The sequence below is a fragment of the Canis lupus genome, chromosome 15, assembly GCF_003254725.2.
Source record: "Canis lupus dingo isolate Sandy chromosome 15, ASM325472v2, whole genome shotgun sequence".
Taxonomy (NCBI): Eukaryota; Metazoa; Chordata; class Mammalia; order Carnivora; family Canidae; genus Canis; species Canis lupus.
Window position 1 is genome coordinate 61,807,564 of NC_064257.1, and position 13,520 is coordinate 61,821,083.

A 13,520-nucleotide genomic window follows, 5' to 3' on the forward strand; every position below is an offset into this window, starting at 1 on the left:
AGAATTTCACAAAAGCATCAGTTGCTATAAAATTTTATAAACAGTGAGTCCTTTTAAATATGTGATTGCATAAATATGAAACACTTCAGCTAATAAGTTCCCTGAATATTTTGTGTCATTGATATTTTGAAATTAATTTGATTTCATGGTACTTCAAGCATGAAAGGAATGCAATTTTCACTAAAAACTGCTTAATCTAGTTATTATCTGACTATTTGTATTCTCATTGGTTATTTGATGAATGCCTGCTAAAGATACGGCTTCATCTCATGCCCAATAATTATATAATTACTAAGGATGGAGGAACCCAGCTGTGTTTTGGTTTCATTGAACATCTTGAACTATTATTCAAACATTTTGGGTAAAATAAAATATAAAATGCATTTTGCCAAGGACTTTTTCCATTTAATTTTAAACCCACGTACGCTTCAGAAGGAATTTAATCCATATGTTTCTGATTCATTTATAATTAACTCATCAACGTTTTCACTAAATAAGAATTGTACGATGTTCAAGAAGCTGGGTAGGACATTTAAGGATGTTTATTTGTCCCTTCATGTTTTTCCCCCATTCTCTAACAGAATGTCACCTTTGTGAGACAAACATCATTTTAAACCAATTGTCATAAAACAAAATCTACAATGTTCTGGTTGTTTTTATCTGCGTCCAACATGAAGTCCTCCTTTATTATTGTAAAGACTTTTTGGAAAGCTGAGTTATCATTAGTTTAAAAAAATTAAAAAGCCTAGCGATAAAAAACTTCGGACATTGTGTAATACTCCCTTCACTGGCAACGTTAAGCCTGGATTGCATATTTGCTAAGTGACTATTTAGTATACCGCTCTTAGTTTATACAGAGTAGGCAATGGCTATCACAAAGTCAGGCAGAAAGTAGGTACTTAAGAAATATTTTCAAATGGATGAATGAAAAGATGATAAATGAAAAACTGAGTATATTAAACTCAACTGGAAAATATCCTGGACTTTTTGCTTTATGGATTTTAGATTCCATTTAATAGGACTGCTACATAGTCAAAATGATGTAATAATCTCATGTTGGTAATTTTTTAAAATCGTTCAAATGTTTAAACAAAATATATTTATGCAAAATAAAAGACATACATTCAAATTGCTCTATATCTTGAATGAGCTACATGTCTTATGTGCGCATATTATGCATAATATATAAACATATATATCATATATGTTATAAATATATGACATATATCCATGTTATACTATGTAAGCAAAATATATATGTGTGTACATACAGTATATAACATATACATATTAGAATCATACAAAATTATACATAATTTTCCAGAAAAAAATACAGAAGGAAGAGGCTGCCTTGTAAATAATTGAAATATATCTGGAAAATCTCAAGTCTTGCTTTGAAGTGATTTCCAAGATGAGGTATTACTATTGCACTGACTTTCTTGTGTGCCTTGGCTACATCCAAAAATATATAGTCTCTAGCCATGTTCTAGATTTTCCAGCAGAATTATACATTGACAAGATTCACTACACACAAGGGACAGAGTAATGGAAGTCATGTAAGATTTGACATCTCGCCAGGCCAAATTCTTGAAACCACTAAGGTCGGGTATTTTCCCCACCGCTGAGCTACCTCAGATCTTCCTTGTCCTTTCCCAGCTCTCTCTGGTGTTTCTTAATTCACAAGAAGTTATTGTCGTCTGTTATAATAGGTTTATCTCTCTTTCAATCACTTTACACTTGAAATAAATAACATAATTTAAAAAACCCTGTAAGGTTATACGTAAATAAATTCCAGGACATGTGCATCTAATTTGCTTTGTCCGTGTCCAGTAGCCTGAAATAAGCGATTTTTGGTATTCTATATATCTTTGCACTCAAGGCTAGCTAGTCACTGATTTCCCAGAAGAGTGACTACATCACAGACACTTGTGCTGCCTGATGTGTTTTACAAGTTGGAGAACATGGAGGTTAGATATTCCTAGAAAAGCCTCCCTCATTTTCCTCTGGAGTCTGTGGGTTATGCACTCTGGGTGCATTGGAAGACCCAATTTATCTTAATCAAGCTCTCACGTCGATTCATCAAAAGCTCCGATCTTGTCTTGTTTCATTACAACACATATTTTTTTGTTGTTGACAACGTGCCCAGAGACATATGCATTGCATGCCTTTTCTTGAGCTAAAAGATAAATAAATAAAGAGTGAATTCCGTCAAGAGAACAGATGCCGAAATTCTATATTCTATATCTATCGCCAGACTGTGAAATCCTCATCTCTTTCTGAGAACTGTTAGAACTTCAGTTCTCATTTTAAGTGATATTTTACTGGCAGGCTTGCACATGCCATATGAATTTTATGTACACACGTGGAGCACGGGCTGTGGTTCTGCTGTCGGAAAATCAACTATTCAAAGCCACGATCAATTTCTGATACTGACAGCGTGCAGATTGGCTTTCTGTATACATAGCATAATATGCAACGCTGTTCCATCTGACATCTCTTTTTAAGACTGAGATCCTGCTAATTTTCTCCAGCCTATACGCTCAAGATAAGTAGACTGACTCTTCTCAGTTACTTCAGTTTGGGATTCCAGTTTGGATGAACCTCCATAGCAGGTGTAATGTCTCTTGGTTTTGTACTACAAACTGTCGGCTATTCCTTTGCCAACATTTGCTAGAGTATTCGCAATGAGTTGTGTCTTGTTAAGGGTCCCTCTGTAGCCTGAAGAGGGAGTCCCACCTTTCTTCCAGCCACCTGAACCTATCCATGTGAAGAACCCACCCATATAGGAAGTTAATCTAGCGCGCATTGGCCACACACACTAATTATGTAGCTTTTCTTTTTAAAATAAATGTTCCATTGTGCTCTTTGGGTTTTCAGTTAAGAGCCGCCCAAGCACACACAGAGCTAAGTTGAAACTAACCTTTCCACTCAACTCCACCGAAAGGGCAACTGTGCCCGCGCAGATGGTGATGTGCATGGCCGTGTGCAATCCGTTTCCATGTCAGTGGGCATTTTGGACTTTTCAGAAGCAATTTCAAATGTATTTTAAAATAGAAAATGATGCAATGGATTGTGCTCTAAGTGTTTGCATTAGGCAGACAAACTCTTTTTTTCCTTTAAGAGCTAACAAAAGTTAAGGAGGTAAAATCGAGTTATAAAATAATATTTTGTGCTTTGTGTGTATGTGATGTGTGGGGTGGTGGTGGTGGATTTTAGTCTAGTAGAAAAGTTTTAATGAGCTTCCAGCTTTACCACTAACAATAATTTGTGAAATAGGAAGATGTGGTGACAAAATTGTCTCATAAGAAAACATGTTAGCTATTATATAAAGTATTAGAAAAGGAGAAATAAAAAGAGTCACTGGATAAAAATAAGATCTACAATTTCTAGTCATGTCTTTGCCACTTAATTCCTCCAGCCTTTAATTCTATCACATAAAATAAGGATTCCATTTCTACCGGCACTTCTAAAATAAACTTCTTGGATCTAGCTCCTCACCATCCACCATCAAAAGAGTTTCATGATCAAGTAAGTTTAAGATATTTATTTATTTATTTATTTATTTATTTATTTATTTTTAAGTTCAAGATATTTAGATACTGTATTCTCTCCTTGACAAATTTAGGAATAAAAGAAATTTGCATTTGAAAAACTGAGAATTCCAGCAGTCAAGAAACCACACAACATTGTTGTTTGACTCCGTGCTTCTGAATCTTATTTGGCCGTTAACCATTGTACTATTAAAATGCTGGGACACATACTTTGGGAACCGCTGCTTTAAATACTTTCTAAAATTCTGTTGTTCTACGTTTCATGAATATTTACATCTCACCATCAAGTTGCTAGCAATATTTAAAGAATGGTATCAGTAATAATTTGATATTTTATCATTTTGATTTCAGTAACTCATGTACTGAGTATCTTATATCTCAGAAATGAGTGTGATGGCGTTGAGATAATAAGAAAAGCTCTCATCTTCAGATTCCATTCATGTTCTTTATCCCCATAAATTTGTTTTTATCTCTTTGATCTTCTGATTAATTGGCCATGTAGGGGAAGCAAATTTGCCACCCCCAAAATGTGTCTTTTTGGCATATGGATCATTTTAGGCTGCTTATTTTTAAGAAACAGAATGATCAGAAAGAAACTTTGACCTCCCCCACCATGTGCCTCAAACTTAGACACAGGATCTGCTCCAGGAAGGAGCTAGCTACCAGCACAGGTAACTACAGTATAATATGAATTAGGGGTGATAGACAGAGAGGAACTTGGCAAAGTCTGTTTGTTAAAATTCCTCCCCACGTCCCATTGTTTCTGGATGGCCCAGCAAACACTTGTGTTTACCAAACATTGACTCTTTCCATTCTTTCTATAAACTGCCTTCCTTCCCTGGGAAGCCCCAGACCTCTACTGCTTCTCCTTGGTCTAAAATGACATTTGTACCTCACATTGCCTGCCTGTCTTTGGAGTCTCTCAGGTTTATGTGGATTCCCCATATGTACATAATTAAATTTGATTTTCTCCTGTTAATCTGTCTCCTGTTTTAGTTTAATTCTTAGACCCATCAGATAAACCCTCAAGAGTAGAGCAAAATTTTTCCTTCCCAACAAACACTTTAAACTTATACAGCTATTTAGGGACACTTTGAACATTGTTGATCTTACTATTGCGTTCTTAAATGTCAAAAGAACTTAAGGTCCAGGTAAGTACTTGTTGAAGTTAGAAATCAAAGTTCAAATTCTTTGCTGTGTGGCTTAACTTACTGGACCCTGTACCATCAAAAGACTGACATGATCCAAACACTTTAAAAGAAAGTACTAGATGGCTGCTATTTGGTACTCCAGACAAATCACCGTGGTGCTTAATTCATGGCAAAGTCTACAGTAGACTAGTTGAGGAAATACAGGGGGATATAATTAAGTGCAGCTCAAGAATGGTACTCTCTATAGTTACATGACAAGAAAAAGAAAAATATTTGGGAACACCCAAATCACATCAGATGCCACATAGCTTTGTTACCTTGAAATGACTCAGGCAATAATTTGTCAGTTGTCGCGCTGGGCGCCGTGTGTCTGGTGATCTCACAAAGCTGAGATGCTGCTTTCTGAATCCGCGTCATCACTGTGATTCATACTATGCTAGATAATCTACCCTGCATGCTTTTCCTCTCATGTTATTTCAGCCTTTTTATCAGTTCTCCACCTCAGCTCCAGAATTAACCGGCAAATTATACCAGAATGGCTGGTAAACGAACAGAGAAAACCTACATTACTCTTCATACAAGCTTCAGAAAACAATGGTCCATTGAAGAGACAATATTTGACTACTTTTGTCAGTGTATTTTCAGGTAATACTAATTCTAAACTGTCTCCAGCATCCCAATAACACAAAGAGCGATTTTTTGTTGAGTCCGCCCTATGTTTTGAAGAAAATGCTACTCACTTGCTATGAATTTTCCCCGACAACCGTCAACATCGTTAGAGTTGCTCTGCAGATGAGGAACACGAGGCTTACATCATAAGGCTGGCACCAGAGTTGGAAATAGACACTGCCCTCTCTACTACGAAACTCGACTCTTTTAGTTGTCCTTTTCATAGTTTCTCACCTTCAGGAAAGGAAGTTTTAATAGCTTCTCAAATAAGGCCAAACACATTTCTTAGTCATTTGATTACTGGAGTTTTTCTCCACATGGAGGATTCACTATAGGAAGTAGTAATATCAGCATCAACCACAAAAGTGCATAATAGTGAAATGAATATTTAGGAGTAAATGGATATTTATTAGGTTAAAAGCCATTATTAACTCACAGAAATAGAACTTCCTTTTCTTTTTCATCTAATGTACAACTGAAAGCTATACATAATAAGGAAGTTGAAAAAAGTCTAAGGATTCTTCTTTTCAACATTACACCTACAATTCAATCATTACTGTTTAAATGAGTCTATATAGAGACTTACAGAGATATAGTTTATTCCATTTCTGAATAGTTACCAGTATTTTTGTGGTACAAATTGACATGAATGCATTACCAGTAGCACCAAGTAGGAATTTTCTCATATGTGCTGGCTAAAAAGACAGTTGGCAATAGGACAGTACAAAACCTCTCATTTCACCTGATATACACATTTGTCATTGGGAAAAGGAGTCATGCTTTTGTTGTAGTTTTGATCACTTTTAGGTGGAAAAAGTAAACATCATTATACATGATCTTTCCATAGAAAAGAGATGCTGATTTTAAATTGTATCAACTTGAAAATATCAAAACCATAAATGCCAGTAAAGCAGAAAAAAAAATGTGAAGAATTTAGGACAACATTAAAAACTAGATTGATAATCTGGAACAATAAATAGAGCTTAATTAACAAAATATTTCCTGGATTTTACCTCACAGAATAGCCAAATTTTAATTCATGGTGTAATTTAGTTTTTAGATGCACTTTAACTACTATGCATTTCACTCCATAGAAGTGCTAAATTTTGAGGCAGTTAAAAAAGTCTACCCAAACCCCACCCACTCTATTCCCACCCTACACCACTGCCAGGAGCTTTGCACATCTATACAATGTCAACAACTCCAATAACGCATCTAAACACCAAATGGCAGGAGTAGAAGAGAAGTCCATCCAGGGCACCCTGTATTTTGAAAAGTCTAGTTTTAGTAGGAGCATATTTTTGGTTGCATAGGAGACTGAAAGAATCTGGGAGTGCAAGCTGGGGGCCCCAGCACTTTATATACAACTTTGAACTGTCAGAGAAGCATGTTGTAGGGTGATTTGTAGCAGCAAAATATAGCACATTATCAAATAATGAATGTCTATATTGAGGACTACGCATAGTGGTAATTTCTCCAGCGAAAACTTTGAAGACGTGGATATCAAACAATCTAGTCATAATTCACACTCTCTAACAACTGACGAACAATTAGCCTGGCTAAAATTAACCTTGATACACACAGGAAAAAGTAAACCAGCTTAGAACCTATAGTCTGAGAAATGGCAATAAAAGGGAAACGGATTACATTCTAAAGCTCAAAGAAAGATCATCTCTCTGAATGTGATTTTTTACATATCAAGAAAAATATTCAGTCAAGTGTTAGGCATTCTCAGAAAATAAGAGAAGACAGTCTTAAAGAAATAGGAGTATGCTGCACAATGAGAAAGGCTGAGTTGGAAAAGAAAAAGAAAGATAATAGAATGAAAAGGAAATGAAGACGAATAGATGACAAACAGTTGTAAGGAGAATAGAATGTAAAAGCAAATTACAACCTACGAGATAAGCAGTAAAAAGAAGAATTGATATTTCAGGAAACTCTAGTAACTTAAAGGGGGCACACATAAAATAATCTATAAAATACGATACGTGAGAGTATTAAACTAAATGGATAGCCATGTGGAAAATGACAAAATTCCTTAAGGCATACATCAGGATAAACACCAAGTGGATCAGAGAAGCAAATAGAAAAATAAAAACACACAAGTACTAGAAGGCATAGTTATATTTGTCAATAATGTCAGACTAGGACAAACTTTCCCAACTACGACTCAAAATGTAAAAGCAATAAAACTTGATGAGCGATGAGCTCAGGCTTGTTCAGTCAGTAGGAGCATGCAACTATTGATCTTAGGGTCATGCGTTCAAGCCCCACATTGGGCATACTTAAAAAAAAAAGCTATAAAAAGCTATAAATAAAATAAATAGGGATCCCTGGGTGGCGCAGCGGTTTGGCGCCTGCCTTTGGCCCAGGGCGCGATCCTGGAGACCCGGGATCAAATCCCACGTCGGGCTCCCTGCATGGAGCCTGCTTCTCCCTCTGCCTATGTCTCTTCCTCTCTCTCTCTCTGTGTGACTGTCATGAATAAATAAATAAAATCTTTAAAAAAAAAAAAAAAAAAATAAATAAATAAATAGAGCAAAAGCATCATTAGTTCAATAATGTAGAAATATATATATTTAAAATCTGTGCATGATAAAAAATAAATAAAAAAGTAACAAAAGACACACTGAAAAATAATACTTGCAAATTACATTGGAAGCATAGGGTTGATGTCCTTATGGTATAAAGTTTCTAAGGAAATAGAATGGAAAAAGACCAATCATTCTATTTTTTATAAAGGACACTAGAGATGTTAAACCACCAGGTCACAAGGGAAAAAAACAAGTGGCTTTTAAGTGTATGAAAATATTCTCAAGTCTTATTGTCTAAGAAATGCATTGTTTAATGCTGTAGCTGCCATAGAAAGGGATTCCTGTGATGGATCTGGGCAAAGTCCATTGAAAACCTTCAGGAAGGGACTCCCCATTCTAGATGCCATTAAGAGCATTTGTGATTCACAAGAAGTCAGAATATCGACATAACAGGAGTTTGGAAGAAGTTGATTCCAACCCTCACAGATACCTTTGAGGGATTTACGGCCCCAGTGGAGGAGGTCACTGCCGCTGTGGTGGGAGTAGCAAGACAACTGGAGGGAGCTTGGGGGTGTAACTGCATTGCCGCAATCTCATGGTCAAACTTGACTGAGTGAAGAATTGCCCCTTACGGCTGAGCAAAGAAAGTGGTTTCTTGAGATGGAATCTACAGCTGGTGAAGATGCTGTGAAGGTTGTTGAAATGACAACAAGGGATTTAGAATATGACATAAACAGTTGACAACGCAGTGGTGGGGTTTGAGAAGTTTGACTCCAATTTGGAAAGAAGTTCTACTGTAAGTTAAATGCTATCCTACAGCATCGCACATCGCATCGCATCGCAATGCATGCTACAGAGAAATTGTTCACCAAAGTGTCAATCAACGTAGCAAATTTCATTGTATTATTTGAAGAGGTTGCCATAGCCAGCCCAGCTTTTAGCAAGCACCATCCTGATGAGTCAGCAGCCCTCAACATGGTGCGAGACCTTCCACTAACAAAAAGATTACAATTTACTGCAAGAGCAAATGGTTTGCAATTTTTAGCAAAAAAAAATTAAATAAATAAAAAATAAATGAAGATAATAAATTGTTTGTTTTGCTGTTACACACTTAATAGACTACAGTAGAGTATAAACATAACTTTTATATGCACTGGGAAACCAAGAAGTTCCTTTGACTATCTCAGTATTTGCTTTATCGTGGAGGTCTGGACCCAAACCCACAATGTCTACAGGATATGCCTGTATTACGTCACCTTACTGGTTCCATCATTACTTATTGAGTAAAACAAAATCATCAATATGTTCGTTTTACATATGTATGAGTTACAGTTTCACCTTTATTTAAAAACTACGCTTTCATGTAAGTGTCTACGGTTTTTTTCCTCAGTAAACTTTTTTGTATAAGGGTTAACTTGGTAAAACAATTTTTTTCAAGCAACAGAAAATGTTTGATGATGCGTAAACTCTACAAAACCAGTTAGTTGAAAAAAAAATAGGTTATAAAACAATTCACAGTACTTTTTTTGATCCACATGTTCCACAAATTACTAGGGTTATCTCTTACTATCTCTGCCTTCCAGCTGCTGCCTTTGGCCTTTTTGTTAGTTGACTTTGCATTTTTTTTAGTGTGTCTCCTTGATCCACATCATTTCAAGTGTGTACAAGTACTCTCTCCTTTTTTCCCAATCCCACCTAATGACAGGCACGGAGTTTGACAAAATGTTGTTGAATGCTTGGGTGAAAACAGAGGGGGAATTGAAATGCAAAGACAATGTTCTCTCTTTTTTTTTTGAGAGAGAGAGAGCAAGGGAATGGGGGAATGGGGGTGGTGGTAGAGGAGCAGAGGTGGAGAGAGAGAATCTGAGGCAAGCTCCACACCTGGCACGGAACCCTTTGGGGGGCTGGATCTCACGACCCTGAGATCATAACCTGTGCCATCGTTGAGTCTGATGTTTGACTGACTGAGCCCCCCAGGAGCCCCAAAAGGTGATAAGCCTTAACACTAAAGATTCTGTGACACCGTATACGGAGTCCACTGAGGGCCATGCTCCAAAGAGGGCCGTTCACTGTTGGTTGTTTTCTTCTCCACTGTGTCCTGTTGCAGTGTTGTAGACTCTCCCACTTTGTTAGGAGAAAATACTGCTTTCATAATAATCTCTACAAAGATCTAATTGTGTCTCTAAAGAATGGGTTACTTAACATTTCAGTCAGAATCCTCTACACTTAGATTTCTTTAGTACTGAGACAGTCGGAAGGAGCCAACCTGACATCTTCGTGTCTAACCTTTTCTCGAACCAGGGGTGATGATGCCCCCAATACCACGTCTATCTTTCAAACTAAGAAGAAACAATTGGTCATGCCCCTAATGATGGTTTTCTGTCTTCCACGGTGTTTAACCTCCACTTACCACATTCAGCAACAGAAAGAAATTTTTGCCAGTATAAAAACCAGCAGCTTCTCAAAGTTACATATTTTTTTAATATTTTCCTCAAACCCTCAGTAATAATAATAACAACAAGAACAAAAACCATAGCCATGATAATGATTCCAATAGAAATAAAGAACTAAATACAAGTGAAAGAATACTTAAATGAAAGGGTTTGAGTGATCCTGACAAGGTTTCCATATGACAAAATATAATATTTAGTAAAAATTGCTGAGTTTTTATTAGTTATTATTTTTATTATAGAAATATATTCTCCAAAAACATATAAGGCTTAGGCTACAAAGCATCTGATGATCACTTCATCTGAGTAAATGTATGTTTTACTTGCAGATAAAGATAAAATCCAAATCCATATATTAATATTTGATTTTCCAGCAAATATTTCCTGAACAATGGTCTGAGCTCTGAAGGGAAAGTGTTGTGAGACTACCAGGATGGTGCTTGTTTCCCAGGACGTTAGGTTAGAGATAAGCTAAATGATCTAACAAATTTCTAGCTAAGTTTTAGCTAGCATATTCGAGGTTTCATTAAAATACTTTGATGCATTGAGATCTTAGCACATAGTTAGGCCATAAAATCAAACATACACACACACTGCTTTCTTATACTTTCCAATTTTTGTCTTTTTTTTTTTTTATATAATAACAAAGTGTTCCCACAGCTGTCTTTAATCTTGTTCAAGATCTCCTCAATTTCTCTGACTGGCAGTACATGGTCTGGTTTTTTTGGTCACTGTTAAAAACTCAACTTTCTAACTCAAATACACAAAATCTATTCTCCTTAATGCGTCAGTTTTTTGGCGATTTGCTTGATATAAGGGTCAGATATTTATCACATCCTACTGAGAAGATGCATCCTTTGGAAAATGATTGGCCAAAATGGCCTTTAGCGTTTGTTACTTAGAAGTACTGTCCTTTGAGGGCACGTGGGTGGCTCAGTCGGTTGAACATCTGATTCTTGATTTCAGCTCAGCTCATGATCTCATGGATTCTGGGATCTAGCCCCAGGTGGGGATCTGTATTCAGTGCAGAGTCTACTTGGAAATTCTCTCTCTGACTCCCCTCTACTTGCTCTCTGTCTCTCTGTCTCTCTCTCTCTCTCTAAAACAAATAAAAATAAACCTTTAAAGAAAAAAAAAGTACTATCCTTTGGAGCAACTGAAGGATCTGGAGCAATCTTGGGGAAAAAGATATTTAATTCCTTTAGTTTAAAAAAATAAATAAATAAAATGTAGAGAGTTCTGTGTTACACAAGCAACGAGCAGAATTGCAGTTTGACAGACATAAGAGAAAAGATTGCCCATTATAGACACAAGAGCTTTGAAGGATTCAGTGTATTTAATACTCTGAATAAAAAAATTACAATTCTTATCTTGTTGAGCTCTTTTTTATTTTTCACAACTTGCTATTTGATTGGATTCTTTTATTTTTATTTATTTATTTTAAAAAGATTTTAAAAAGAGGCTGGCATTCAAATGTCGATGGATTTCCCTACTCACCTTTTTTTTTTTTTTTACGTCGTAAGATTTACTTAAAAAATCTGGATTTGCTACCATGTTAAACATCAGCTTGATTTCCATCAGAGTGAATATTCCTAAGTACATTTAATTTTAATTTCAGTTGTCTCTTAAGGACTTTATTTATTTGTCTAAAATATTTTATTTATTTATTCATGAGAGACACAGAGAGAAAGAGGCAGAGACACACAGGCAGAGGGAGGGAGAAGTAGGCTCCCTGTGGGGAGCCCGACGTGGGACTTGATTCCAGACCCCAGTGTCATGCCCTGGGCTGAAGGCAGACGCTCTACCGCTGAGCCACCCAGGCATCCCCGTTGATTGCCTTCTTTTAATTTGATAATACAAATAAATGCAAAAGAGGGAGTACAGACTATTGTGATAATCTTATTACACAGCTTTCTCTTTGTAATTACTTCCCTGACGGAGCATTCGTAAAGTATCTTTTCTGGAGAGAATTATCTGCTTGGGGTCATAGTACTCTTTCGGAAAATATTAGGCTTAGCCAAGAGTTTTGTGCGCTGCAATAAAATGGAACAAATAATAAGAAAACCTTTTGATTAATTTTTTCCCACAGTGACTTCTTGCATCTAAAATGTGGCCCATATGTAAACAATGTATTCCTCATAGTTGCTGCTACTATAGAGATAAAAATCTAGGTGTTATCATCATCTAGGCTTGTGAGAGCACAGCTAACAAATCACTGTGCAATGTATTCATCGCTGTGCTCATAAGGCTGCACTGAGGGAGGGATTCAGTTGTATTCCCTAACAGTCTGGATTTAAAACATATGTACACATGTGTATCATTGTCACCATTTTTTGCTCACTGTTGATAGCAGAACATTGTGGGAAAGGCAATTTTATTTTTAGCTTATTTACATCGCAGGCCTATTCTTTTTGGACTTGGCAAACTGTTAGCATCCCACACAACTGAAATATTCGACTTGACATTTCACAGATAAACTATTATTTGAAGCAAATAATGTAGGATTGTGATGGAAAACATTTTTTATAGTTCAAAGATGCTTGGGCTTTTTCACATTCTCAAAACGGAATTACCTTTGTGTAAGATTAGTCTCAAGTATTTAATGTTACTTTAGATGAGTGCTGTAAGAGTTACGATCATTTGAGAATATATCCTATACGGAAATGGCACGAAACATTTTATCCTATCATACACATTTGGCGCTGTTAAATAATATACTTTACAATTGTAATAGTAATGAGAAGTAAGACCTGTTGTTTATTGTCATAAATCAGCTTTCCACAGTGGTGGAGGAGGGGGAAAGCGTTCCATGGTTAACATTTGGTAGGTAAGGGAACTGGGGTTCAGAGAGTAGAGACCGTTCATCCATGATCGTGGTAGACATTATGTAAAGTAACTACACTTCCGGTGTGGATCGGTTTGACACTAAAATCCATGCCCCTAAAAGACTTACTATAATGACAGACAATTCAGCCCTGAAAGGCACCATGTTTTAAGCACGTGGGAATATGTTCAAAAGTAATAGGGCTGACCAGATCGAGAATTGAATCTAGACGACATTTATCACTTTACAGCTTTTTTAAAAAAAGATGTATTTATGATAGAGAGAGAGGAGAGGAAACAAGCAGGAGGGCAAGGGAGAGGGAGAGAGAATCTCATGCGGAC